The 6,043-nt window shown below is 36.1% G+C and overlaps 1 long non-coding RNA gene across 1 annotated transcript; it reads right to left on the minus strand.

Moving 5' to 3' along the window:
• Positions 1-1,776: 1,776 nt before the first annotated feature.
• LOC118481207 lies at positions 1,777-4,843 on the minus strand. Its single transcript, XR_004864854.1, has 3 exons — positions 4,712-4,843; positions 3,445-3,527; positions 1,777-1,877 (listed from the first exon to the last, which is right to left on the minus strand). It is a non-coding gene; the product is annotated as an uncharacterized LOC118481207 (long non-coding RNA).
• Between the last annotated feature and the right edge of the window lie 1,200 nt (positions 4,844-6,043).

Genomic DNA, 6,043 nt, shown 5'->3' on the forward strand with positions numbered 1-6,043 from the left:
CATTCGCTGGGAAACAATGGCGAATCTTGTCTATGTGGACATCAGTAAAGCAGCATCTCTCCACGTGGAGAATCCTTGATAATTCCCTGGCTCTTTAAGGGACTATCCTTCTTGGGACTCTTGTGCGGAGAATTACGGAGCAGCATATTATGAACAAAAAACAGAGTAAAAGCACGAAAGAACAGAGCAAAGAAGAGAAAGAAGAAGATGATACCTGATCAAGCTTTCGGTGACGATTATAAAGGGAGATACTTCGAATTTAAATACAAAATGATCCTAACCCTATCTCCTATTTATAATGATGATTCGCAGGGATTGTCACATCAGTGACGTAAATATCATAACGACTAGTCCATATGCAACGGCTAGTAAATCGGAATCGTCCGTTAGAGATAAGCTCAAAAGCAAAATATAACTCATCTATTTACATTTAACTCCTTATATTTTGGGGGCAATTGTTGGGGCTGGATTTTACTATAAATGATCCTTATACGTGATCCTGACCAGTGATCCTTGTTTCTTTGGCAGATAGTGATCCTCAGCCAGACTTCAGGATCAGGATCATGGGACGATATGGTGATCCTTACACTAACGGTCACTTCCACTTGTTACAAAATTGTTTTGCAGGAACACCCTAGCAGGATATGGCCCTACACATCATGATCCAGGGACGCGTTTTCACAAATACGGCAAGAGCTAAATTGCGAGATAGACGTTGTACCGGATATGGAAACTTAGCTTGATTAATGGGCAGCAATTTAGGCTAGATTATCTTAATTTCTAAAGGGGTAATGAGCTGATATTTAGTCATCTTTACCTAAAATAAGTCACCCACACATGTATAAGTACCGTCTTCCTCATTCGGAAAAAAACACACAAACATACGACACAACTCTCAAAACACTTAGACACTCAGTGATCCTTTGTACTCAGCTCATTACTATCCGAAGTTGTAACTACATTTTTATTATATTGAAGTTGGTGATCGGTAGTTGCCATCACCCGAGGTTTTTATGCCGGAGATCATACATTGATCAAGGGCTTTTTCCTCGTATAAATCATTGTGTCTTTGTATCTTTATCACAAAGTGATCCTTTACTTTCATAGCTAACCAAGCATCATACCCCGTTTACATAAAGTTTGGTTACATTATCCTTGTGTGATTTTTTGACCAAAACAATGTAATTGTCACCTTATGTCCGTAGACTTAGGTTTCGGCGCGTGTATCACTTTCAGTACCTCATTACATACAATCCTTGTCTTTCATTTAAAACTTTTCCTTCCTTTAATGGACTTTACCATTGCTTACATCCTTACATTAAATTCACATACCTGGGCTCATTTGCCTACTTGTCTCATTACCTCTTTGCCTACCTTAGTATTCATTCTAGGCTGCATTCACGGATCATCCTCTTCCAACACTTATGCTTACCTTGCACATACAAAACCGTCAGTTTTGTTATACGTATACATAAATGCATACTTTCATCAACCCTTTACCTTTGGATCTTGATCGAGTCTTGGATTGTACGGATTTCTTATCTCAAGAGCACACAAGTTTGAGTTCAAGTACTTACCTTCTCGTACTTGATTCCTCAAACCAGGGCTCTGATACCAACTTGAAAGACCCTAATGCGTATTTGACTAAAAGTCGCAGCGGAAGTTCAAGCCATAAACTTTCTTTCCTTATAATTACCTTGACTTACTTAAAACTTCATTTTAATACAACCTTTTCACATGAAGTCATCAATTAACTCATTTACAATTAAATGCATGACATGGGTTTTCTAAATTTCAACACCTACGTTTCCGTACAATCTGTCTTGTGACTCGATCCTCGATCTCTAATCCTTGAAGATCCTCGTGACTCGTACAACCTGCACTCACCACATTCATTCATACATTAGCACACATTATATAAACAAGATTCATTCACAAACACTTCACTGTTCGTCATTTTTCAAACTTTAAGCATTACATCTGCGTATCCATTCCCTGGTGAGGCTTCAGTAATGTACCTGCATTACCTTTCATTCTCAAGGTACACCATTAAAACGTTAACACTCAACGTGTCTAAATCATGCTTATATACATACTTACATACAAACATACATTCACATCTACATACATACATATCTTTCCTACATCTCTACATTCATGCATACACTCATACATATCTTTATACATACGTACGTTCACATCTACATACGTACATACCTTTCTTACATCTTTACATACATGCATACACTCATACATACCTTTATACATACATACATACACATCTATATACGTAAAGGAAATTCTTAACTTAGAATCCCACAATTAGGTACCATATTACTACATATTCTTTAGGATCCCACCTTTGGGTACCATATTACTACTTATTCTTTAGGATCCCACCTTTGGGTACCATATTACTACATATTCTTTAGGATCCCACCTTTGGGTACCATATTACTACTTATTCTTTAGGATCCCACCTTTGGGTACCATATTACTACATATTCTTTAGGATCCCACCTTTGGGTACCATATTACTACATATTCTTTAGGATCCCACCTTTGGGTACCATATTACTACTTATTCTTTAGGATCCCACCTTTGGGTACCATATTACTACATATTCTTTAGGATCCCACCTTTGGGTACCATATTACTACATATTCTTTAGGATCCCACCTTTGGGTACCATATTACTACATATTCTTTAGGATCCCACCTTTGGGTACCATATTACTACTTATTCTTTAGGATCCCACCTTTGGGTACCATATTACTACATATTCTTTAGGATCCCACCTTTGGGTACCATATTACTACTTATTCTTTAGGATCCCACCTTTGGGTACCATATTACTACATATTCTTTAGGATCCCACCTTTGGGTACCATATTACTACATATTCTTTAGGATCCCACCTTTGGGTACCCCTACCCGTCGGCGACGCCCTCTAGTTTTTTTGCAGTTTTCTGCAGGTTCGTTTCGTCGTCCGTACGCACTAAAACGCACGTAACTTTTGAACCGTTTACCCGTTTGACCTCCCGTTTCTTCCTACATGCTTGTAAATTCACATTCTATCATATGAACATAAAATCTTACCTCCGGATTACGGAAATCCTTAACTTACATACATTCGACTTAACTATTTTCTAACTATTTGACCCGTTAAGGGTATTCGCGCATTAATTGGTCTATGACTGACCAAACCATCATCCCCACTTCCATACATGCCCAAAACATTACTCTAATCGAATAACTTGCTTCTAAACCACTTTTAAGTTCGTTTACCCCAAAATACCCATCATGGGCATTTTGGTCAACCTTAAACCCATCATTTACGACGAAAGACCTTAACACATATTTGACCTCAAACATCATATTTAATTCATTACAACACTTTATTACTTACTTGTACTACGAAGTGATTACGGAAATCACTTACCTTTAGTGTTCGTATTCGCATCCGTTTCCTCGCCTCTTTTTGACCGTTAACCTTCCATGCTTCCATCCATCTTGACATGATCCCTATACTTTCATGTCATCGCATTCACATTCTTGTTAGCATACATGATTGTACATATTAACAATCATATCAAATTCATGTTTCACATTTGACTTTCATTAGTCAATTCTAACAAGCATAAGGCATATTTCCACAAGTTAATCTTTCAAACTCATACAATTCATCGTGTCATCACATATAACACGTATGGATATAACACGCATCATATGACTTTCTATAATATCACAATTGTGACAAAAGTCCAACATTGCTACTTATGCACAGTTGACTTTCAAAAAGTCAACAATTTATCATATGAACTTTCGACTTAACCTCATACATCCATGTCATTATAGTAGACTATACTAATGACACTATATACATTTCATACTCACGATGCAATAAGCATACAACCACATGATCATCTAGTTATATGCACATACCAAACATATTTAATTCCGTTCATTCTAGTAACATAATTCTACAACTAACACCATGACCTATGCTTAACAACCCAACATCATTCTAACTTCATCCTATTCTAATGATCTCATATGCTTCACATTTAGTGTACTTTTACTTATCAATTTTGATTAAGCAATTATTCAAACATGTAGTAAACATCATACCACTCCAACATAGAGTACAATATTCTAATGCATACTTTTACTAAATAACATGGCCAACCAAATCCTACATGAATTCCATATAAAAATAGATTTCTCATGTTTATTTATCATCAAATACATCATATCCCCATATTATACGATTTCATCCATTACTTGCATACCATTTCATCTATTAATCCCACCTAGGCATTTCATCAAACACTTGGTGTGCATGCCACAATTTATGCATAATGTACAAGTGTTTCATGCTTTACTTCCTACTTCATGCTTTCATTCATCAATTAACACAAAAACATCGACAAATTCATATCACATTCAATCTACCTAACAAGAACGCATTACATACACCATAACACAACAAGATGTGAACAAGGATTGGACTTGGGTGATCATTCAAGTCATCATCCTTACCAAAACAAATGGGTTTCACCTCTAAACATCAAATTAACCTAAATCATGCATAACCCATGTTCAATATGATGATTCTAACACACACCCATTCACAATTTCATACAAATTCGCAATTTACATCATAACCCACTTCGTGAAAGATCACCAATCTAACTTTTAAGACATACCTTACAATCCCCTTGTGAAGGTGATCATTAATCCGTGTTCATTCATGAATTTAGACCTTGATTTGCCCTTCGATTTGATGATTCTTCACGTTTAGGGTTTCTTGAGCTCTCATGAGAGCTCCTGCTCCTTTCTAGAACACACGAATGGTGTGTTTGTGTGTGTTGATTTTCATAAATAAAACCCATCTTTCCATCCTAACCGTTTTGGTCCCTCAAGTTTTCTCACTAATTAGAATTGACACAACTTTCATTCCTTATTTGTTTCTACCATACTTTTAACTAGGACGAATAACCTAGTTATTTATTTCTTGATGTACCCGATCATAACACTTAACGAATATAAACATTCGGGTTTTGGGGTGTTACAACAATTATCACGGGTATGTTGGGGTTTTGTATACAAAATTGTTACAACCTGGATAGGAAACCTGGATATGGAGTAACATTACCACAAGTCGGGTATCGACAGTACCATGGGTGATAATTGATATAACTTGGAAACAAATGTAATTGCGGGATCGCCCTCAATACTGTTCACTGTGACTTTTTATTTAAACTTGATTAAACTGGGATTCACTCACCAGTATTTCCTGCTGATAAAATGTTTTAAACACGTGTTTCAGGTAACTTAGTGTAAAGCCAATAGAAGCCAGCTGGAGAGCACTGAAGACTTGGAAAAGTGGCAATAAAGTTACCTAAAATAAAATAGATGTTTTTATTAAATAAAAATAGGATTTATTCCTATAGAAATGTATGTACTGCAAAACTTGGGTTTTATCCCATATGTTTAATATTATGAAAACAAGGTGGTTTTACTCTGATAAAATATTTCCTAACTACGGTCCTGATGTAAAATTCCGCTGCCAAATTAGACAATACACGATACCACCGAAACTGGCTCACGGTCGCCCGTTCCCGGGGATTAGGGATCGGGGGTTGTGACAGAAGGTGGTATCAGAGCTATGCCACTGGTTCAAGCCAAAGAAGTGTTCTGCTGACACTTAAGTTTTAAATTATGTGTTAGGAAATTAATATAACAATTTATGTGTTATTCTGTGTAGATAAATCTTAATATTTATATTATGGTTTTTATGTTTTAAGTTCAGCGTATGAGTAACCAATATGACTAGACGTACCCATAGGCTACCTCGGCAGATGTATTATACTACCCTCTTATACAATTAGTAACTTAAGGTATCACCTTGAGGGAGACCTCTTCTTAAATAAATGAATGTACCGTAATATATATGTGTGTATATACTACTATGTGTATATACTACTATGTGTATATACTACTATGTGTATATCAACCTTACTAGGAAATATTAATAC

The sequence above is a fragment of the Helianthus annuus genome, chromosome 8, assembly GCF_002127325.2.
Source record: "Helianthus annuus cultivar XRQ/B chromosome 8, HanXRQr2.0-SUNRISE, whole genome shotgun sequence".
Taxonomy (NCBI): Eukaryota; Viridiplantae; Streptophyta; class Magnoliopsida; order Asterales; family Asteraceae; genus Helianthus; species Helianthus annuus.